This window comes from Cinclus cinclus, chromosome 5 (assembly GCF_963662255.1).
Source record: "Cinclus cinclus chromosome 5, bCinCin1.1, whole genome shotgun sequence".
In the NCBI taxonomy this organism is placed as follows: Eukaryota; Metazoa; Chordata; class Aves; order Passeriformes; family Cinclidae; genus Cinclus; species Cinclus cinclus.
In genome coordinates, this window is record NC_085050.1 from 63311791 (window position 1) to 63335984 (window position 24194).

Consider the following 24194-nt stretch of genomic DNA (forward strand, 5'->3'; position numbering starts at 1 on the left):
GCATAAAATCAAAACCTGGGGCTGGGGCAAGAGATGCTGTCTTTAAAAAAAAAGTATGACAATTTCTAGATTATTTGCTTATGTGCAGTCACATCTCTTTAGCATTTGTAGTTTTCAATGGTTGTATGGTCTTTTAAGTGATAGTGCAAGACTGGCTCTTGTATTGCAATGTGACAGCAGTGGTACGGCACCAGCAATTTGAAGTTTCTGGAACTGTGGAGTGAACTGTACCAGCTGTTGGAACAATTCTCCTCATCAGTTAGTACTTTAAATGCAGAAATCTTTTTAAAATGACAATTGCAAAACTTGAGTTTTCTAGTCAAATACATTATTTCTGTTTTAGTTTGTTGTTATTCATGTTTGGATTCTTCTATATATGTGCCAAGCATGTTTTAGCACAAGTAATTTACCTTCCATTTGATTTTTTTTTTTTTTCAGGTTCCATGCTGTATATTCCAAAGGGTCTGATTATTTTCCAGTTTTGGAGGGGGGTCATGCTGCTCACCCACAACGTAGGGCTGATTTTCCAATTATGCTTTTAGAAAAGGAAAGGCAATTCACTTGGTGTAGGCCAGAAATGCTTAATGATATTATTACGATTAAAGTGGAAACTTTAGTTCATTTTATAGTCCAATGTCATGGCATTTTGAGTACCTTCCAGACTTACAGTGGTTTTTTTAAATATAAAAAGGTCTTTAAAGAGTGGCCTAAAATCCATCATATAAGTGGAGAATATATTCTTAATGTAATTTAAAGGCTGTATGAAAAAGGATGAAAAAGTAAGTTTCAATGTACCTTAAGGTATTTTATATTTAGCTTTCAAGTAATTTCTATAGTATTTTAATGTAAAGAACTTGCTTACAATTATAAGACTTTTTTTTTCCCCCAAGGAAAGTATATGGTCATGAAGTTGAAACACCTTAGGAATATTCTCATTTTTCATTCAAATTGTTTGAATTTGGCTTTTTTGTCTGATTGTCATCCTGTGAGTCACTGGATAATCATCTACAGCTAATTCATGGATGTTCTATTTACTTCTTCTTTGTGGCTTTTTTTTTTTTCATCTTATTGAGCGTCTTGATGACTTTTGAAGCTGTTTCCGTCTCAGCTCTCTGATGGACTGATGCTCGTTTAAGAGAAGGGAAAGAACAGTATATTTTTGGGCCAAGAGAAGAGGGAGACAAAGTGAAAAGATCCTGTTTAATAGTAGGAAACCAGTAAAAGGAATAAAATGGAACATTATATGAATGGTTGAAAATTATTTCTCTAGGGCAGCGAGCTGCTTTAAGGGGCATGAAAAGAAAGTTTCACTGCTGTTACAGCCCTGAAGAGTGATAAATGTCCTGCTTACCTAGCACACAAATCATTCAGCTTCCATAATAGAGCAGCTCATTTAATACTTGTATTTGAATTCTTGCCGTTATTCATAATCTTTAAGCAATAGTTCTCACCAGGTGCATTTATATTTTATGCTCTATTCCCACAGGTGTGTTTTCCTAGTTGTATTCAAGCTGGATTTCATTTTATTTCTGGTCCATGCACTTTATCGCTTTTATTTCCACTGAATCTTTTTCTTAGTCCCTTGTATTGGAGGTAGTGTTCCCACTTTTATTCTGCATTAGCTCACTTATGGCTATGAATTAAATAAATTTTAAGGTCTGTCACTTTCTTCACTTTGGAGATGAAGTCTCGCAAGGTGAGGTCCTCTGTAAAGGTGAGACTTTAGTCTGAAATGATATAAAAATGTATGAGTTACATGTTGACAACAGAGGAAAGCAAAGGGGAGTGGAGTTGGGGCACAGTAAAAGTGGTGAATCGTGATGTCACTGTTGATACAATGAATACATATTTCTCTTTAGTAGAAGTAGTATGGTGACCAGGGTGGAAGGTAAAGCCATTTGTTTGAGCACTCAGTGTATAGTTCTTAGACTATTTGGTATTATCTTTTCCTGCTCTTTTCACCAAATGGGGCCAGCAGAGTATTAAGGACCTCTTGAAGGAAGAAACAGGTCTCTTCTAAACAAACAGCAGATGTCTGCTTAGGAAATCCATGCGGTCCAGCACTACATGTGAGAATAGAGAATGTAGGAAATGCTTTACAAAGCTCTAGCACTCACATAGCCACTTGGTTAGAATTGGATTGCCTGATTTTTCTGCCCCCTGTGCAGTGGAATAATCTTGTCAAATGATGTAGGGAGCTTGGTAGCCACAGTGTCACAGCAGGCTAGTGGCAGAAATAGGTCAAGTTTCCATTGTTGGACTATTTAGGGATTTCATACACATGTTGTTCAGGGTTTCTGTGGCTGACTGTGCAGAAACTGACAATTGTTATTAACAAAACACTATTACAATACTTTGAGTAATTTTCTTTTTTGTTGTTTGGTTTCGAGATGAACAGCAAGATAATTTCACTGTTCACCTACTTCATGTGTGCACCTTTGTTCTCATTAAGGAAAAAGCCCTAAAACAGTCCTTTTACTCTGTGTCTGTCTCAGTTGTTTTCCTGTTCAAGATGAATGTGAATTAATTGGTAGGCTATATTAATACTTGCTTGCATAAGGAAGGCAGGATTTTGATATGCTCCTAGATGGATTTACTAGCTATTTGTTGGCTTAAATATTTAATATGTTAATCTCTGGCTGCAGTTGAGTATTGTCCCAGATCAGTGCAGCTTCTCTGAGTTGTAGGTCTATCTAGAGATTATCCATTTCTTAAAATTATTGTTATTATTTTAATACCTGTTCTGTTCTTTGTGACATTCTGCAAGAAGAGATTTGGCTGTGTATCACAGAAAACTTTGTATCAAGTTACTTAAAACTAGCTGAACAGTTATTCTGCAGCTGTCTCTAGCCTAAAAATTGCTACTAGGTAATCTCATAGTATTTTGATCTGAAGAAGGATCTGGAAATAGTTTACAACAATGGGTGAAAGCCTTTTACACCAATTTTTGCAGATGGGAGATCTATATATTGGTCTTGAAATTGGGATGCCCAAGCCATGTAAACATCATTTTGCCTGATAAAATTACCAGGAAAGGAAAAAAAAAGGAAATCAAAACCCAAACCATTAAAGTACCCTTATGAGAACACTTAATTTATTATTTATAAGATACAAGGTTAACTTCTTTGTGCTCTAGATACATGGATATACTTATCAATTGTTTTTTATTGCAATTAAAACATTAATTACTTGAGTTGTGAGTGCTTTTCATCAGTAATGTTGTCTGAATGCCTTGGAGAGTGGAGTGTTTTAACACAAAAAGCTGAAAGAAAATGGGCCATGTTTCTCCAAAAGATTATTAAGCTGAGCAGACCTTAGGACTGAATGTCTATGGGTGTATGTTCACAGTCAGTTTGTTTCAGGATTAGCTTCTATTAAGTTTGAATTGCAGGACTTGACCATATTTGTCTTCCCCCCCCACCCCCCAAATTTCACATTCATTTGAAAATACTATGCTTTCTGGAAGATAGAATCCATATTGGCTGGCTTCACATGTTTTGCTCAGGATTATAGGATATACTTTAGAGAAGCCTCTCAGTTGATACTGTTCTGAACTCAAAAGTATCTTATTGAGTTGTTAAACTGGGACATGGGGAAACATTAGATGCTTATTTACAAAAGTAGGCTGTACTTCCTAGTGCTTTCAGGCCCATTTTCAGAGCTGGTTTGTTAGTAGCATTACCACCATATGCTACATGTTGGCGGAGGTCACACTGCAACTGGGAAAGGATTTTCTGTTTTTATTAAACTCTTACTCTTTTTTTGTTGTTGTTGTTCACATAAGTATTGGTTTTGATTATTTGAAAAACTGAGATGAGATATGGGAAAGAAAAGCAGCAGGGTTTTCCCCTTTTTTTCCCCTGGTTGCTTATCAGAACTTAAGGTGAACTGTCACGTACCCACGTCTTCAGAACTGGAAGCATCCTCAGTTTTGTGTAGTTCCCTGCTTGAGGAGGGTAGGAATATTTACAGTGGTGCTGAACTAAGGAGACACCTGCAGTTCATTCAGTTTAACCTTCCTGTGTGCTTTTTGTGGGGTACTATTGTCAAATATTCTGTAATTTGGAGTGCCCTCTTTATAGGTGTGTTCCATTAATTTTTGAGGCTTGCAGTGTTTGCAAAAATAAAATCAAATTGTCATGCTGAACCTCAAAAGACTATGAAAAAAATCACAGTGGCTTGTAGAGACATAAGACACTTCCCCCAGTTATGCGAAAACAGCCCAGTTTGTGGGAAGATTAGGCATTGCTGCTTTGGGCTGAAAAGGAGTTATATCAGTTATCAATTGAAATAAATTTTTCTTTTGAAAGCATCAGCTGGATAATTATAAAAATATAAAAATAATTATTGTTTATTGAATTCTAAAAAGAGATACTGTTTTCCTAAATTCTCTTTTCTGCTGTGAACTAGAGTTGTACATGAACATTTTTCCCCTCTTGTGAACTTATCAATATAATAATTAAGAAGAAAGAATTGAATGCCTTATCTCAACTTCTCAAACAACATCTCCTGCTCCATGGTTTTCAAATTCTTAAGTGTTTCAAGAACCTCCTCTAGATTTCAATCCTTTTTTGGTTCAAGTCTCTCTAGAAGGAGAGCTTCTCTTTAGGCTCTTGTGTAATATTCCTTGTATCTCTCTACAACAGTGACAGTGATTCTGCTTTGAGGCTTTGAGCACGCAGGAGGACTTCTTTTCATTCTTCTCATCCTTAGATAACAGTGAAAGTATTTTATGTTGTAGATAAAGTTTTGTCAGGTGGAGGGGGGAGGCAGCTGTTAATCTAGATGGAAAAAGTAATTAGATTTCAGAGACACTAAGGGAAGGCAGGTCTGTGACATCTCAGAGCTAATTGTAAGAAGACTGGTTGGTTGTACAGCAAGCAGGTATCACTGAAACCCGACAGTCTCTGAGTTGATGGCTTCATGGAAGCTGACTCCTGCAAGACACAAGCTGCTTGATGAGCTTGCAGCTGTCTGGTATTATATATTTGCAGCATTATAGCTGTTCATTTGCTAGGTGGGACATAGCACTTGGAAAGGGACCTTGTTGAAAATATCTGGAAACCTCTCTCTCTCATCAGGCAGAGCTGGGTTCTGCTGCCCTCGCAGCTGAACTTGTGCATGTTTCACAACCAGTGATAAGCTGTTTGAATGAGGTCTGACACATGTTTTCACCAGTTGTCACTAGCCACTTGCCTCACCTGAACTGTGGTGATTATATTGCCTGGAGTGATTGCTTTCTCAGGGGCAGGAGTTGTCAAGTGTTTAAGAAGAAAACCCTTAGGTATTATGAAAATTAGCCAGCGTCTTCAACTGCTTGTCTTAAGTGGAGCCTTGTTGCTGAAGTAGTTTGCTGAGAGCCTTTACTTGACTCCTTTTTAGTGGTAAAGGTTGTTAATAAAATCAATAGCTGTCCTCATGAAATAACAGGATAACCAGAATTATTTTCTACGAGCTTGAATAAGGACTTAGCCTTTCTGTTTGCTGCAATTCTACTATTTTAAGCTGCCTCTTCATTTTTGGACCTCTTTGGTAGCCTGAGTTCAAGTCCCAGAGGCAATCTGTAAACTGAAATGAGGTTACAGTTACCTTTCTGTCTGAACTTGGATTGGAGTGCTATCTATTGGTTGCACCATTCAGTGTTGTGGATTTTTTTTTTTATTTGAAGATGCTGGTTTTATTCTATCACCTAAAGATTAAATGAAATAAAATGTGTTATGGCTTTTCTCTAAGGATGGCAGAACTTGGATTTCTATATTGTGGATAATTTCTAAACCTGAGCAAAGCATACTTCGTCTTGAAGGATCTGGAGAATTGTAATTCCAAATATTGTATGGAAAATGATTTTTAGTTTGCTATAAAAACCGAAGCCCTTCACTATTGTAGGTGGCATTTCAATGTACTATCTGGGATTTAGTTCCACTATTAAGAATGATCTTTAGTAAGACTTGTCTGTCTTTTTTCCAGTCTCAACCAGTCTTACCACTGCAGCATAGTGGTACCCTGTAATTGTGAAGTTTAGCACTGGCATGTGTTATCTTGAAGTTAATTGTTGTTTCATGCAAATATTTTGGGAGTTCATAATGTTAATATGGTGATTATTTCACGATGAAAAACAGGTAAAGCAAAAATCAGATTGCAAGCTCACATCGCCTTGCACCAAAATGGAACTCTGTGTTGTGTTCAGCTAGCAGCAAGGCAGATGTTCCTTGGATTTACAACTTGTCACAGCCACTGGGATTTAGAAGTACTTTTTCTGCAAGGTCCAATGTCACTGGAACAGCTGTGACTGCATTGTATATTCAGAATATGCTGGCAGCTGTGGTGAAATTAGAGGTGGTGCTTATTCCAGCCAGGAATACAAGTTATTGGACAAGAGTTTTTGTCTGTTTGTGGGCTTGTTTTGTTTACTTTGTGCTAATTTAGTTTCTTTCTTTTTTTTTAAAGTTGTGATTGCCCAGAGAAGTTTGCTGAAACTACTTCAACAGCATCAGTTAATTGATGATGATCTTTTAATAGAATATTTTGATGTTTACTGAACTTGAAATACATAAATTTAAAGCCTATCATATCCAAGTTGAAAGGACATGTTTAGATGGAATGCCAAATTGAAGTTATTTTGGGAAAGAGGCCAGGAAATGAAGAATTAAAGTTCTGATATGGACTAAATTGAAAATCCTTCTTGCTTTGTGTTTGTACAGTGCTTTTGATTAAGGAATCAATTTCTTGTTTATTCTTTGCTGAAAAATTCATGGGTTTGAACTTATGTTTTCACTTTAAAAAAATAACCATTTCTAAGAGATGTAAGAAAACAAATAACATATGAACAGGGAATATAAATAATATTTTTTTCTAACCCTGTACTAAGCTTGAAATAATACTGGTTGGAGTATGATCAGGTCATTTTAACTAGTGGCTTAAATCTGTGGGTGAAGCTGTTCAGTGAGCAGACTGACACTATGTTGCTATTAAAGGAAAATAAATCATCCTGCTCCTTGAATTCACCCTCGGTCCAATGATGTGGTTCTGTGCCCATCACTGTTTCTCCCGATGTTTTTTTAATTGATTTGTTAACTAAGCAGAAAAATCCTTGTATTACTGTGTTACTCATCTTTGATACAGCTTATGGAGAGTCTCATGGAGCTGATACCAGAACAAAGGGTGTGGCAGTGCAGGGGGGAGAACAAAACCCTTAGATACTGTGATAGATCTACATATGGATGGCAATTAGACTGGCACAGCTACCTTTATTCCTTCACCCTGAATTTAGGAGACTTTGTGACAGGCTGTTTCAAAATTGCTCTCTCCAAATAAATCTCTGTCATTGCTAGTTCAAGAGCCTTATAAGTCATTCTAAGGTTTCTTGTAGATGTTTAATCGTGAGAGCTTTGAAGAAATGAAATCATGAAAGGGTGGAAAGGTTTGGGTTGGAAGGGACCTTAAAGATGATCCCATTTCAATCCCTCTGCCATGGGAGGAGACAAATTCCACTACATGAAGTTGCTCAAAGCCCCATCCAACCCGGCCTTGAAAACTGAAAATGTGAACAAGTAACAGATTATAGATTGCACACTAGAATAACTAAACTAGCTTGTAGCAGTTTTAAACACAATTTAACTGTATTTTGTAAAAATTTGTATGTGTTGCACATATAGTGTTTTTTTGAGTTGGGTGTAGTTTTGGAGTTTGAAGCTGTGAGTTTGGCACTCTTGCTGGGGTTTTGGCTCTAGAAGAGTTATGTAGCAATTGCTTTGGTGTTGTGGTAAAATAAGTACTAACAGAAAAGCAAAAATTACTTGATAGAAAATTTAACAACTTAGATAATGAAGGCTTTATGGGTTGTTGCCACTTATTTGCAAAAAGTTGCCCAATAATCAGGGAAAAAAAAAATCTGTAGTAAGCATCGTATTATTGCAAAGTTTGTGTGTAAATGTTCTTACAGAACTTCATGTGCTGTAGTTTGACTTCTCTTTTTGGCATCTTACCTGTTTTAATAAGGTGATTTTTCTCCAATTGTAATGTGCTAGCCATCATCTCTCTTGCTTTCTGTGCCCAGTTTGTTGTAGCTCAGAGGGCTCTTGTGAAGACCAAAAGAGTTTTCTCATTTCATCGTGCATGATCTGTCTTGATAGAAATCATGGCTAATAATGATGATGATGATGATGATAAAATTCCCTGTGCAATAGTTTTTGTGAGGAATAATGCAGTTAAACTTAGCTGCAGCCCAATTGGTGGACTTTTGAAATGCTTTTTGTGAGTCCCAGAAATGCTCTTACCCTGATTATCCCATTCTTCTGCAAATGAGAAGGTTGAGAGCAAGGGATGGAGGACTGTCTCTTTGCTTAGGCTACATTCCCTATCTGCACAATTTAGGGCTCAGGACCTCAGCCTGTGTTCTGGATGCAGAGGTTGAAGTCAGACTGCCAGTGAGAAGTGTGTCTGCTTTGTGTGTTTGTGGAGGTGCTGTTAAATTGTTAGTAGTTTTAGGCTGGGCTGATCTGGGAAGTGCCCAAGTTTGACCTCCACGTCTTGGAGGGCTGCTGGTTCTGGGCGTATGTTAAACTATTTCTGCATCAAGAAAACATCTCTGGCAGGTGGACTTTGCAGCATTTTGTTCCTGCTGCAGCCCATTTGCCCAACATAAAGGAGCAGGAATGGGAATAAGAGATTTAGCCTAGAATCGTCTGTCACCGTGTGGTATTGAAGTATAGCCTGATTTCTTACTAATCTGAAAATGAGAGTGGTCTTATTTGTTGACCTTATATATGATGACTTAAGGTTTTTTATGCAAAAGAGGCTGTTTGGGGTTTTGTATTTAATGAGGCCAAAACTGGGTCAAAATTAACACCTAGAATGGAGGGAGCCTAAAGGCTTAACAGGAGTTTGCATCTGGCAATGCAGAAGCAGAGAGATCTGAATATGACAGAGCTTGCTTCTACTTGCCGAGTCATATCAGGTTATTTAACCCCAGTGGAAATGCCAAGTGGGACCTTCTACTTATCTTTTCACATTTTGCCTAATTGGTCTTTGATAACAGCTTAACAGCAGAAAATTCTATCTTTGATCTTATGAATCAGATGTTTTATTCCTAGTAACATTTTATTGGTAAATGAAACTTAGAGCAACAGGTGTGCCTTAACATCTTCTCTGTTTTCTTACTGCCTCCTTGTGCTATTGTGTAACCCATAATAAATAAGCTTTCAGAACAACACTCTCTTTTTATGGCCTTTGCAAACTAGCAAAACTGTTTTACATATTACAGCCATGATAGTGATGGCAATTTTAGTAACTTAAATAGTGAGTTTTAGGCACAGTTGTTTCAGTTTATGTACTGTAGAAAGGTGATTTCACAATGCAGTTACTCTGTAAAACACACCACTTTTTCCTGGCAAAATGAAAACCTTGTAATTATGTCCATGTATTAACTCCCAGCCATTATGTCAAAGTGAGTGGCTTATATAGTCAGTAGAGCTTCATTTAAAGCTAAAATTCTGATGCATCTAAAGGAATGGTGATGAATGACCTCTTGAAGTTTAAGTAGTGCTTGGCACCGCTCTCAGGAAGGTTTATCAGCGGTGGCATTTGTGCAGAGCTGAGAGCAGCTGGAAGGAGCCCAGCACAGCTGCCTGCAGTTGCTTCTGCACGACAGCCTGTCTTCAGGCACTCTGCGAAGTCCCGTTTCCCTGCTGAAAACCTGGGATACTTAGAACAGGCTGTTAAAATCCTGTGCTCTTTGTGCTGGCATGCTGGGTAGTAATTGCAATAGCAAACCAGGAACTCTTTCTGTTATATCCAGTGCTCTGTAAAGCTGCTGTGCTGGCCTGGAACTTTATGTGAAATAAGACCCTGAGTCAGGAAAGTGCTAAAGACATTTGTCTCGAGCTGTGTTTTTTGCCCTCCTCTGCCAGTAAGGGTGTGTCTTCGTGTACTTTTTCCTTGGAAGGTGGTGGTGCTGGTACAAAATCCTGCCTTCTACTGCTTCATTAGTTGTGTTGATGGTGCTGGTTCTAGGGCTGCCCTATACTTAGAGTACATCTGGAAAGTCACAAAGTGCTGGCAGGACTTTGGTCCTTGTTCTGTAGAATTGTTTTAGCTGAAGGTCTGGAGTTTGTGCACACATTAGGACATGTCCATAATGTGCATCTCCATCTTATTTACATTTTGCACAGCTAAAAAATGAATATAAGAAGCATCTTAATGTAATTCTGGTCTTCTGTTGAAGACTTCTGCTGTGTTACTTCTAGAGTGTCTGTGTTCCGAACTCAACAGATAGGATGAAAAGAACACACTGACCTAGGCATAAAAGCATTGCTTTTTCTCCTAAACCCGAATTTCCTGTTTAGGCGCTCATTAAAAAACAAACAAAAAAAATGAGGGGGGAAGGGGGCATTTATGGCATGTGTGTTTCTTACAGGCACACATGGTTCCAGTGGTTTCCTTTTTCGGAGCTGGGATGCCTACACTATTCCTATTGAAGAAAGAGCATGAAAGTCAGCCTTTACACACGCACACAATCTAAACTTTTAAACTTGTGGATATGATACTGCTGCTGAACATTCCTAGCCAGTTGGCTGGATTAAATTCTAGCTGCATTTAAGGAAGTGCTCAGTGTGTTTCAATTTATTCACAGCAAAAGAGGTTAAATGGTAGTTGTAGTTCTCCTCTGTAATATGTTGACGTGGATAAGATGTTCTGGAAAGCTGATTCTCTTTTACTTAAGTTTCTCACATAAGGAAGTCCTTATCTGAAGAGAAGTTCTGTGGTAAAGAATTAACAAAGACTGAGCATGCATATCCCTGGCAATTGTGAGAAAGATTAGTTGAAACAAGCCTAATTTCATTCTCTTTTCCTCAGAAATTATTGCATTTATATTGGGTCCTTAGAAGAGAGTAATTACAGCTACCAGCTTAAGGAAGCTTAAACTCCTAATTTTGGTTTCACTTCTTTAGTTTATTGATAATAGAAAAATGAAGCAGAGAAGCCCTCCAGAAGTGCTTCACTATCTCTGGAAATGATACTCAGAGTCAGATCTTTTAAGTGTCTTCTGTACATTGAAATACTTGATGAGCTTTCTCCTTACTGCTTTTGTGTCCATTCCTTCCCCTTCTCCTGGTCTCTACATGAACATGGCTGCTCATAATCCCTGTCTGCAGGTCTTGTGTGTTGAGGCAGTTTTGCTGTGCACATGCCCAGAATGATGCTGAGCTGGTTTTATTCAAGAAGATGAGACTCATGTGGCTGTCAAGCTTTTCTTTTGCTTGGTACAGGTGATGAGTATAAGTCTGCTGCAGGAGGAAGATAATTAGAGATGAGAGCATCTGAATGAAATTATAGATGGCTCCTTTTTTATTTTTAGAAGTTTTTACCAAATGTCATATCTAATTTTGGTTTAGTTTGGGTTGAAGTCCACAACAATGTGATAAAGACAAGAATCAACTTAGTGGAAGCTGTTGCTTCCTATGAAGTTGTTTGAGTGGATGACTAGATGGACAAAATCAACATTGCACAGCTTTATCCTCCTCCCTTTTGCCTCAAACTCCAGAAAGATGAAGGCAGTAGAGGGGCCAGGACTCATGGCCTTTGAAGGCTTAAGGGAACAGGGCTCCAAGCCTAATGTACTCAGTGAGTAGAGAGAGCTGGTACCTGCAGGCTTCCCTAAAACAGGAATTCAGAAGAAATTCTGTGGGAGTTCCAGTTAAAGGAGAAAATAAGCTTTTCTTTTCCCTTAAAATTCCAGAGGCACAGGAGACTATTTTTATTCCCACTCTGAGTTGAAATCTAGGACTAGTTGGGCATTGTATTCCTTTGGTCCCCTGACAACACAGATATGAGATCACTGATCTCTGAGTCATGGTAGGAATTTAGTGGTTAACCAAGAGAACTGAAAATGTGTGTGTAGCCATATTACTGTGTCAACCATACAATTTTACCAGGTTGTCTGCAAGCTCACAATCTCCTGAAGTATAGCTGGGGTAGGTGTGACAAAACAAAGTGATTTCATTAGTTGTGTGTACTACTTTGAAGTGTTCAGCTGGTGGGTTCTCACACCTTATCAAATGTGATTACAGTATCTTGGTTTGATAAACACGCACCTTCTGTAACACTGAAAAGTCACTGTTAGCTGCTTTGACATTTAAATTAGTAATAGTATGATGGATGTAGTGGGTACTGAAGTCAATGTAGTAAGTAGCTTCACAGGGTTTCTATGCAACTGAGTATAAATATTGTACTAATTCTTTAATGTGCTGTTATTTTATTATATCCTAGATTGCTGGTTGCCCTTTATGCTGTGTCATTTTGATTAGTTTCCTGGGGAATATCTAATACTTCATTCAATGTTTAGGGCACAGCACTTAGAGTGAGATGGTGTATGAAGCAATAAATGCCTTTTTGAGGGTGGCTAAATGCCAGAGCAGTGATGAGGCTGCTAAATGAGAGAAGTGTTTGCAAAAGGGTTTTTTTTTTTTTGCGAGGCATTTTCTATTTTGCTCTAGATGGAAAATAACACTAGTAAGTGGAAGCAAGAGAAATAATGTTGTATTTATTTTAGATTGAGAACGTACGCTTTGCTGCTCACTAAGTGTCTCTGTGTGCAAACTGCTCGTAAAAGTCTGTCTGGAAGGACGTGACAGCATGGCACAGGAGAGGTCATTAAAACCACAAAGGAACAAATGTGGAACACCATGTTATGATTGTGCATGTATCTATTTGCAGGGGGATACTTTGCATGTGTGGTGGTAGTGTTTTGTGGGCTTATATCCCTGTGTTCACACGCAATTGAAAGCACTACATAGATGGGAACAGATTTTGAAACAAGATGACTGTGTCTTTTGATGTCTATAAAGAAAGAAGGGGCTGTATGTGACTTTTATGGGGAGTTGGTGTTTGGTTTCAGGGAGGGGGTACTAAGGCTGAAATTTCCCTTAGTCATTTATAATGTAGTTTGGAAAGTTTTTGATTTGTGCTTTGAGAACTAAAGTACTAGAACTATGACCTCTAGGGCTTTACTTTTTTTTTTTTTTTAGACCTAAAATTACAGCTTCAGGTTGGAATATGAAGCCCATATGAAGGTTATAGTTGGCTCTGTAAAGGGTTTCTAAGCTGTTATGTTCCAATAAACATTGACATTTCCAGAACACTGTACAGCTTCATCATCTTTAATCCAGTGCTTTCAGCTGCACTCTTCTTTTAATAACAGTCATGAATGTGTTTTAATTTTATGCTGTAAAATCTTTAGGGAAACTTAATTGCTGTTATCTGTAGTTCAGCATTTGACATAGTTGTTTCAGAAACTGTAAGCTGCCTCTTTATGACTGAAGAAGAAAGAAAATGCAGAAGGGCGAGATAAAGGCTAGTTAACTGTAACTTGCTCCTGATCATGCAATAAAATCACTTTGTTGTCAGTGAGATTTTAGAGTATTTTATCAAAAGACCTCCAAGTGCAGTATGAACCAACAACCTAAGAAAACCCCAAAATGGAATGCTAAAATGTTGAAATTTTTGAAATTGTTGCTTTCTTTTTCTCAGGGATCAAATGTGTTTTTGATTTGTCACAGTCCACACTTATGTTGAGGTGAGTTTAACCTAGTTCTGCGTAGTATGCAATAAATTTTAACTCAGTGTTTGCTTATATATGTAGTTTTGTCAGCCAACTCTAACTTCTTACTTGGACTCTTCAAAAGTGTGGGCTCTTGAGGCTGTATCAGGACACTGTACAGAATATTTTCCTTGAGGATGAGCTTTTGTCTGCTAGAACTGGTCTCTCCAGACATAGCTGCACAGCATTACTTAGCCAGTGTGTCACAGGCTTAGAGCACTTAAAAAAAAAAATTAGTATAGTATTCCTACAGCAGTTCAATTTGTGTTTTGTAGCCAAGATCACATTCTCAGAGGTGAAAATGATAGGACTTTATGTAATTTTGCAAGAACTCTGAAGTGATCCATATTGCCCTTTTGCTTGCCTTTAACTTATTTGTGTGGTATGCTTACTGCATGTTTCCAAGCATTTTCAAACAATTTTTACAGGGGATTTTATTTTGTTTTCTTTTGTGGTTGCTGTGGGAGTACAGAAAATTAGAAGAGTGTCTTTTGTAGGAGGTTATTTTAAATAAAAGTCAAGGTAATTTCAGGAAAAAGTTGAGCAAATTATATATATAAAAAAACTAGAATAATTGAATGCATTGGATAATGTATTATGCTGAAGGATTTGATACAAATGCATTAAACACAATTGCCCATTTGTTCAGCAAAGTCCCTGAACAGGTTTAGCAGAAGCTTGGAGGTGTTTTAGGGGAGAATGATTATGAGTTTGCCCTGTTCTTAAAGAATTCTTTATTTATTTTCTTTTGCTTGCTGTCATAAATTCATACAGTACTATATGGATTTTGCACAGATGCTACAATTGTGTGGTTTATATATTTAAACATTTTAAAATTTTATTTTTCTGGCTTCTGTTGTGATGTAAATGTGGTTCTTTCTCTGTCAAAGTAGTCTGGCTAGGAAATTAAGAGTTTGAATTTTTGTAAGACACTGACATGACTGGAGGGATAAGCAATACTGTTTCACTGGAAGATAGCAAGTATTTCAAACTATTTTTATTCTTTTCTGGTTTCTTTATTGTGTAGTATTTTTTGAATAATCAAGTATTGGAACAAATTTTGAAGCAAATTGAGACAACTATCTTGGTGATGGTAAAATCTGATATTAATTTCATTAATAGTACCCAAAGATGGCCTGTTAAATAGCCTTAGTGTTCTATGAAGGATATGTATTTTAAGGCATATTTTAGAGCTTTACAGTTACCACTAATTTAACAATCAATTTAATGCTTTCTGTTTATAGCCAATGTGTGGTACTGTGGACTTCAGCACCTACAGCATATTTGAGACAAGTGAAATAGAGCAAAATAGAATTTAGACATAAATGAGGAAATATTCAGGTCCTGTTGATGCTATCATCAACAATTTCTGTATTAATTGCATTTCAGTAATCTAACTTTATCATGGCTCTATTTGTTTTTCTTTGAATGTAGAATGTGATAGTTAAATATTTGGGAATCCAGAAGACTGGTAGGAGTTTCTGCAGCTGGACACTTTTGTTCTTCATGCTCATGGCTTCAAATAGAGATTTCATACCTGGGGTTTTCAGTTTGGGACTGAATTTTCTGGTTTCCTTTTTAAATTTACTTTGATTTTTGTAAAATGTAGAAAGAAAAGACTCAGAGATAAGGTGTAATAGGTCTAAGTACAGGTAGAAATTTGCTTTAATGTATTTACTCATCATTAGTTAAAAAAGAATTTCTGTGAAATAGGTTAGATACCCCAGTGCACCTCTTTGCTAGGTACCTTTGAAAACTTATTTGAACTGCGCATCAAATTGCTAAATATAGTTTGAATTTGAACATGCAATGGTGTCCCCACTCAAACAAGTAGGTACCTTCCTTGCTCAAACATATTCACCTATTGATCTTTCGTTCCTAACTGCTAAAAATACCTTTCCTAAAACTTTTTTCTGTGGGCTCACTACTCCTTTTTTCTTTTCATGCCTGTTACTCTGAACAGTGATAGTGGTGGTGTATCTGATGCAAGAACACAATAAAGATCAGTAGCTGGAGGCTGTGGGGTTTATTAGACCAGGTGACACAGCTGAGACACGACACATTCTTGATCACAAATGCATTTGTTAAAGTCTGAAATCAAAGCATCAGTATTTAAAGTAAATAGAAGGTGAAGACTGTTTCTCAGTGTTAAATAGAGACCAATTGTACCATCTCAGAAACAGAAGGTAACTCCTGGGAGGGGAGGCAGGAGGAAAGTAGACAGCATGTTCTTGGTGGAGGGAAGAGATGAGAAAACAGCTGCCTCCTAAGGATCAAGCAGTTTATACCTGGTGGAATGGGAGGAGTTGACTGTAGAGGGAAGAGATCATATACAATTTTTATTTTAAGGCCCACTGGATGTATTAGGGATCTAGCAGAGTTACAAATTTTTGCCATTAGGTCAGTTTAGTTCCTTGTAAAACTGCATCCTCCATTCCAAAGCTTGGATTTGAGAAATGCTGTGTAGGTCTCCCTTGAGGATGGTCTGAGAGCTCAGAGATGAAACAACTGTTTTGTGAGAAATGTCCTCATGCTGATATCTGGCTGGTTTTGTCCTGTATCAATTGTCTGCATGAGTGTGCTTTTTTCTTAAATATTTGTTCATGCTTAGTTACAGTTGTTACAAATACTGAAAAATAGCAATGTTTTAGGAAAGCAAAACAGCTATATTTTGGTGTTGAAGCACTTGCTTTTCTAAAATCTCTATAAAAATTTGCCTGTTAAGAGCGGGGCAAGCATATTAATTGTGTGATTTCACCATTTCCTTTGGTATTTAACTTAAACATTGGTCTTGCTGCTTATGACCTTTTTCTCCTGATTCCCAGGCACCAAAATCCTGTAATCTGTTATATGAATGCTTTATTATGTGGGAGAGTTCCAGAGACATAATCCTGAACACCAGAAAGCCAATAAGATGTCTGAAATAAAATAGTGTTGTTAATCAGTAGCAAAGGGAGATGTTTTTCTGTTTTAAACTAAAATTGATGAAGCTTAATTTCATTTCAAAGGGTATGATATAAGCTCTCTGAATTGAGAGCTTATAACCTAGATGGTTTTTTCTTTGGGTTCCTACACATGAATTGATCACTCTGCCTTTTATGTCCAGTGATTTACTGGTTGCAGTGGAATATGAGAAAAAATTTCTCTGGGAGATAAAAAAAACCAAACAATCATCTTTCTTTCTGTGGCTGTGGTCTGAGGTTTTTTGCTTTGTTTTTCCTCAAACATAATATGTTCTATACATCTCTGCTGTCTTTTGAGGGCCTAATTCTGCTGCTCTTACAAGGAGCACAGATGGGCAGATTAAAGGCAGGGTGTACCTTGCTCTGACATATCTTCTTATACCCTTTGCATTTGGAAGTAGCTTGGAGAGCTACCATTTCTTTAGCTCCAAAACGGAGAGGAAAGGAAAAACAGCTGTTGGAGAAGGAATGGTGAAATTAATATGAATTAGCCTAAAAAGAATTCAAGTAATTCTCTTATTTGGTTCTCTGTTGAGAAGTTGGTGTTTAGTCATGTTGGGCCTGGTAACAGTTTGCAGGTCTGCTAGGATGACTTCTGATCCTCTTAGGGACTACAGCTAATCACACATCCATCTCTTAGCATGATGAGCCTGCAGCATCCTGAAAAATATTCTGTTTGCTTCTTCCAAAAGCACTGTGCAGGAGATTAAATCTCAGGGGTTGTTGTGGGGGAAGAATCATAGCCTGCTTTTGAATGAACATCACTGTGGGCAGTCTGAGGAAGCAGAAGGAGTTATCTTTACAATACATACGCTACATATAATGGCAGTTTATAATTTAAAATATTCAAGCCACTTCATTTTCTTTTTTTTCTCCAATGTTTCTATTCTGATTTTTTTTGTCCTAAGGTTGTGCGAAAAGCAGGTAGCATGTAGTGAAATTTTGGGTTAATTTTTCACTTTGGGGGAAAATGTAAGAATGGTTAAAAAGGATGTTTTCTTATGAAGTGCTCCATCCTGAGGTTCCCTTTGGAGTTCTGTGGTTCATAAAGCTCAGTCTTGAATAAAGCAGAGTTTTCTGCAGTGGTAATTTGCACAACATTTTCCTTGTTGGAGGCCAACGAGTAGAATGCAGTTTGGTCTTATTTTTCTCTGCTCTGGAAGTATTCTTAAAATGCCATATTTTGCTGCAGTTTGTGTTGTCATTTATGATGTTTGTACTTTAAATGTATGTGAATAATTGCACATGCAGTTTGTACATCATTTAAATCAACGATCTGTGTGATTCCTAAAACCATCTTTCACTTCCAAGAGCATGCAGAAAAGTTATATAAGCAAATATTTTTGTTCACTTTATATACTTGCAGTCTTCATTTGCCTTTCAATATAGCTTTTCTCACCTGCTGATGCAAATAATGCTGATCATTTCTAGACTTCTTACATGAATAACTAGTTGAATATAATATAAGGTCTAGGAACTGTGGCAGCCTGGTGCTGTCACATCTGCATAAATAGTGAAAAGAAGGTAAGCAGTGAGGTGAGAAATTCTGTTACTTGCTAAATAGTCAAGATGGGGTGCCAAGTATGAGTAATCATAAAATGCCCTTACAAGTCTGAACCATTAGCAATTAAGTAGTAGATAAAAGCCAACATCCATAAAGGTGAAGTTACAAAGATGAAGAAATATTACAAAAGTTTCCCATCAAAATAATGGGCTTTGCACCTATTCCTGCCTTTATGCCCCAGAATGAGATCTGTAGAGAGTTATGTTTCTCTTAAAAGGTCAGATGGATGATCACTTGTGGTGAAAAAATAAATTGAGTATTAGGAGATGTTGGGAAAGCAGAGAACAAAGCAGAAAGCTCTGTCTGTAAAGATTTGCCATGCAGTTATTTTCCCCTCATTTTACTGGACAGAGGTGCTGGAGAGTTTCAGAAAAAGGGCTGACAGAGCCATCAGGACAAGGAGTGAGAAGATAAAACTTTTCAGCCTGGATAACGGGTCATCACCCAGGTGGTCTCTGAGAGTAATCTGGAAAAGCACTACCAGCTTGAAGGAGGGGATAGGCATTTATGGTTTATTGTTGCTTCCATTGTCAAGTTAAAGGAAGCTGGGGGAACTGGATTGCAAACAAACAAAAGAAGGTGGTTTTTCATGGAATGGGGAGTGGAAATACTGGAATTGCTTGCCATAATATCATGTAGATGCTAAAAGCAGACCCATATTGGGAAAATGTACAGGGTGCTGTCTGGGAGCATTATTGAGGGTAAGTGAATGGAAAAGGCATCTGAGGAAAAAAAATCCCAATGTGAAAAGTGAGGAGAACTGAAAGAGGACTGCATGTGGTTGCCCTGCTTTTCCTCTCCCTTGGATACTTCATTAAGTGACTTGTAGGCAGGATAAGGGGTCTTTGGTCTGATACAGCAGTTTGCTTGGAAATATTGTGTGTCAGTTTTATGTCAAGTATGCACATGCTCAGATTTCCCATGATTACTGCAATCTCTGTGGTAAGGTCTTTTTAACATTTCTGAAGAAAAAAGTAACCTCTAAGGAACAGGGCAGAGGTGAATGCCACCTGTTTTATGTAACTGCCAAAAGTGTAGAACAAAGTGGGAGAACTTTGCTAAAAAAAATGAATTTTCCAAGGTATGTGTTGTGATACATCACTGGAGTCTTGCACCAGAATATAACATTGAGAATCTTAATTAGTATCTAAATTACATATAACTAAATTCTGGTGGGAAGGGTAATTGGAGATATTTTCAAGCTGAAATAATTAACTGAGTGAATGTGGGGCATGAATAAAGGGCACATGTGTTTGTACATTATAATTATTACTAATGCATTTTGAAATTGAAAAGGGAGCTACGTTTGGTTATGTATTCACTTTTGTTAAAGGTAATGATCTATTAAAGGTAGTTTTGTGTTCTGCAGAACTTATTCAGTGATGTAAGTCAACATTTTTCAGAGTGAATGCAGATTAATGGTATTATATTTTCAGCTTGAAGTTGGGATCTGGTAGCATTGCATGCTGGTTTAATCTCAGTGAGTAGCTCATGCCTTATAAGAGATGATTTGAGCATCTTTGTTGAGCTGACAGTTTGTAAAGGTGGTTATAATGAACTACCAAGTTACAGCTTGCCTGGAGTAATTGAAGCACCTCATCAGACACGCAGCAAACCACATTTTTCCTTATGCCACAGCTTGGGTCATAGGCTTCACGTTACTTAATGGACACAGAATGGAGATATTATTACAACAGAAGAATAGATAATATTGAAGGAGGATTTAGATGGTTGAATTCTACTTGCCAGCATATAAAGGAGTGTTTTTAATTCTGCAAATTATATGCTTTTGATTGCCATGGAGTCATTTGTTAATATCTCAGAATTAGAGTTTTGTTTTTTTTTTTTTTTTTTTTACTCTAATGGACATATTGCTGTAGAAATATATTGAAATAAATTTAAGACCATTAGCTTTTTTATTTGTGAATGATATTACCCTACAATTCCTGTTCCTTTATTTCTTGTGGAATTTCTTGTTGAAGAAAGCTGTACTTTATCAGTGGAGTGATGAGCATCATCTGTGCCAAGGCTGAAATAGCAAATGTAGGCGGTAACGTTTATAGCATAGCCAAAAGTGTGACCCGTGCACATGCCTGCATTTTTGAGCTACTATCAGTCTGATTAGCTCATTTGCCAGTACCAGGGAAAATAACTGATGTGAAAAAACACAAGTAGTTTGGTGTATGTTGCATCCTTAATCTGTAGGGTTTTGATATGATTATTTTAAATTGATGAATATCTGTCTTTAAAATAAATCAACTGTGCAATTCACACACACACAGCACCCAGCTGACTGGGGAGGCTTTAAATAATATCTTAGTAGAAGATGTTTTACCTTTTTTTTTTTATGGTTTTTTCTTTCCACAGTGCTCTAGCTTTACTTTTCCACTTACTGTTTTAAGACTAAGGAATTGCTTGGAATGTCACTTCTAATTTTAACAGTCAGCTTAGTTCTTGACTTGATATATCTACCAGTAGGTTCCTTGCTTTGTCTCCAGGAGCAAATCTCCTATTGTAAAATTGATTCCCAATGGCACATTTCCCCCCCCACAATGGTACAACAAATCAGATCTATAGAAATGCAAAAATAGCTCAAATGTGATATTCTCTTTGACAGCTTCAAAAGTTTCTTGATGCTTTAATATTCTAGGTTTTGGGAATCTACCTTTTCATAGTTTCACTGAGATATTTAATTCAGATTTAAGAATAATTTGTCTCCTCAAATCACTGTTTTAAAGCAATTTCCTGATCTGGGGTGGTGGTGGGGTGCCTGTTGACTTTGTCAGTGTTTAGAGAAAGATGTGAGAGTTTGTCTAGTTGCTGTTTGGCATTGGATTGATTCAGTAAGTCTTTATAACAATTATTAAATAATACCAATGGCAGGAGTAAAGATTCTCTAAATATAATGCCTTATCACAGTGGTACAGATCTCATTTTGATCATATTCTTCATGCATAAAGACCAGATCATTGTAAAGTTACCTTTTAAAAAAATCTAGGAAAAAAAAGCTAATAGCTATTCCAGATGACCTTGTGTTATGCACCTAAAATAAGAGAAATTTTGGATCTCTTCAGGTGCTGAAAAACAGAGCTGATTCTTTATCAGATATGCATAATGGTTCCCTTGATTACAATTTCCTTATTTAATTAGTAAGTAAATTTGTTGTTAGCTTTTGTTGTGGTGGACCATAGCACAGCTCATCTAAATGATGAGAAGTCTGCCATAATAGTAATTCTGAAGATATTTTTCTTCAGGTTTGTGTCAGGATATGGGAAATGGTCTGCATCAACAGGTGCTTTATTTCCTGGCAGCCTTGTGTTCTTTCATCCCTTTTTCTTGTTTCCCTTGTTCTCTCTCACATACAGGACAAGTAAATATACATCCTCTGCTCAGTGTTCTGGATTGTGCATCTTGGAAAAGCATTCACATTCATTTGAAGCTGCAGCATTGCTTCATTCCAGCTTCCACTGGTGCAGAAAGGGGAGTAACTTGTCTCTAAAGAGGCTCTTGAGCTACAGCATCTGCGGGCTTAAAATGCTGAGAGTTTGAAATCATCTTCTTCTCTCTTGTGTTTGCAGTTGCTGTTGTATGTCAACTGCATTGTGAGACAGACTGCACTGAGACTCTCCTTAATTGTTTGAAAACAATTTTTGCTGCCTGCCTGCCAATTTATTTGTATTACACACTTGTCATTCATGTACAAATGCAAACACCAAGTCTTTCAGTCTTGGCAACTATAGAAAACTACGCGGAGGCTGTGATTGCTCATCCCTTGTCTTTCCAAACCCTGACTTGCCTGAAATCTGTGTAACAGGGAGTTGCTTTTCTTTGCCTACTGACATATATCCATTTACCTCAGTTACATATTCTGGAGGAAATATTAAGTCCGGGGACTTCTCATGTTTCTGTCTTTCATCTTGGGAGTAGGAATGTACCAGAGAAATTATTTTCTGCAGGGATGAAAGGAGGAAAACTGCTCCGAGTCTCTTTATGTAGTCACTGCTCAGTGTTAAATGGACTTAGACCTTCATTAACTTCCAAAATAAACTTGTTTTGGTCATATCTCTGCTGAAAGATTGCCAGCTCTTGAAGAAAGGAACCTGCATTATCTACATTTCAAGGGAGGGTTATCTGGGAGACTCTACTGGGGCTCTCAAATTTAAAGAATTAAAATAATTGCTTGGATCATTGTAGTTAAAAACTCTTCCTAGTTAGCCTGCTGGGTTTTTTTTGTTTTGTTTTGTTTTGTATTTTTGTTGGACTATTATTTCCTATTTTCCCGAACTGACTTTACTTCTTGCTTATAAAGACCTGGTAGATCCTCAAAGAATGGCTCACTCAACAGCACATGAAAATGGCTGCTGGGTTGCCATGTTTGGCCACTTGCTGGATTCTATAAATGAAAAAGTTCTCAACAGAGCACTTGGGTTACTATCAAAACTCACTGCATTTCTTTACTACTTTCTCCTTTTCCCTCTATTTTTTTTGCTTTAAACAATGGGCTGTTTTTCTGTCTACATATCAATACGTTCCTTTTAGACCAGCCCTGAATAATTTTTCAAAGAAATCAGATTACAAGTAGTTTTTAGATAAGTCTGTTTTTTCTTAGTGTGTTCCAGCTTGTCTCTTGAATTCTGACATATTTCAGTACAACATAGTGTGATTTTTTTCATACTCTTCTGGCTTTTTTTAAGCGTTTTTTTTTTTCCTTTGTATGATGATTTGTGTTTAACTGGGTTTGGAGTATTCATTTAGTAAGTGGCAAAAAGTAAAATCTAGAATTTTCAAGGAAATTATTTTTAGACTTTGTGAAATGTTATGTATTCTGCTATTAGTCAGCATTTCAGTTGTCTTGTATTGAGTTTTCAGAGTTTTGGTCAGAAAGACAGATTATTACTGTGTATGTAAAAGGTCCTTTCTTGACAAAAGCAGGATCAAGACATCCACTTGAAAATAAACATGAAACCCTTGGCAAAAAGTTTGAGTCTAGTTCTGGCAGGCCAGGTAAAGCAGCATAGATACAGAAAAAGGGGTAGGCAAGAAAACTTGTCCATGTTAGGCAGGTGTTATAAATATGAACTGTTTTATGAAGTAATTCATTAAGTGGCAGATATGCGAAACGAAAGTTCAGGCTTTTGGTAAAATTGCTGCACAATATGAAAAATATTTCATCTTTAGGATCACTTGGAATAAAGTACCACCTGAGGAAGGAGTGTTCAAACAAGCATTTGAATTAATCCCTGCAGAATGTCATTGAAGTAGGGAATGAGCTCTGTGACATTCATGTTGGGAACCTGGAATGAAGGGAGTGTATGGGTACATATTCTGGAAGTTATTTGTTACCAGATGTTATGGATAAAAAATGGGTAGTAAGAATTTTAAGGGGAAAAATATTAATCCTGAGGGAGTGATTGATAGCTTCACTCTTCTGAAATATGAATCACACTTACTAACTAGAAGAGTTTGCATCTTGTCTGCAAAGCACTCACAAAAAATGATAGTGGTAATTTGTATCCTATTGCATTCAGCAATAGGTCCATATCACTTAATGTCATTTGAATTGCATAGCCAGAGACCATATTCCAAGTTTCAAGTGCTGATAAAGAAATCTCTTTCAGATAAAAGTTGAAGCAAAATGCCTTCTGTAAATTATATATTATTTTGTTCACTTGAAAATATCCTGGTCTTTGAATAGAATCTGACATTTGATTCAGCCTTGTTAGAAAATATGGAAGTTTGGATGGGCTGAGCTTGCCTGACTTGCTTAGGAATGAGGTGTCATTTAAACTTTTAAATACTGGAAGTATGAAAAAAACCCTTTGAAGTTACTTTCTAAAGTTTCCTGCAGGGTCTTTTCTTACTTTACTTCTGTACTGGTTTGAAAAGCAAAATGAGTGAGACTTCAAGTCAGTAATACAATTTTTAATAGGGAAGAGAAAAAAAGGAAAAAAACCAAAATACATGCAATAATAAAAATAAAACCACTGACAGAGTCAGAATACAACCTGATACCTTGTCAGTCAGGATGTTGGTGCAGTTTTCCTCTAAAGGGTCCAGCGATGATGTGGAA

The 24194-nt window shown here is 37.1% G+C and overlaps 1 protein-coding gene across 1 annotated transcript in view; it reads left to right on the forward strand.

Annotated features, from left to right (window-relative positions):
• The window catches only part of INPP4B (inositol polyphosphate-4-phosphatase type II B), a 252322-nt gene that overhangs the window by 35791 nt on the left and 192337 nt on the right, over positions 1-24194 (forward strand). The window lies entirely within an intron of this gene.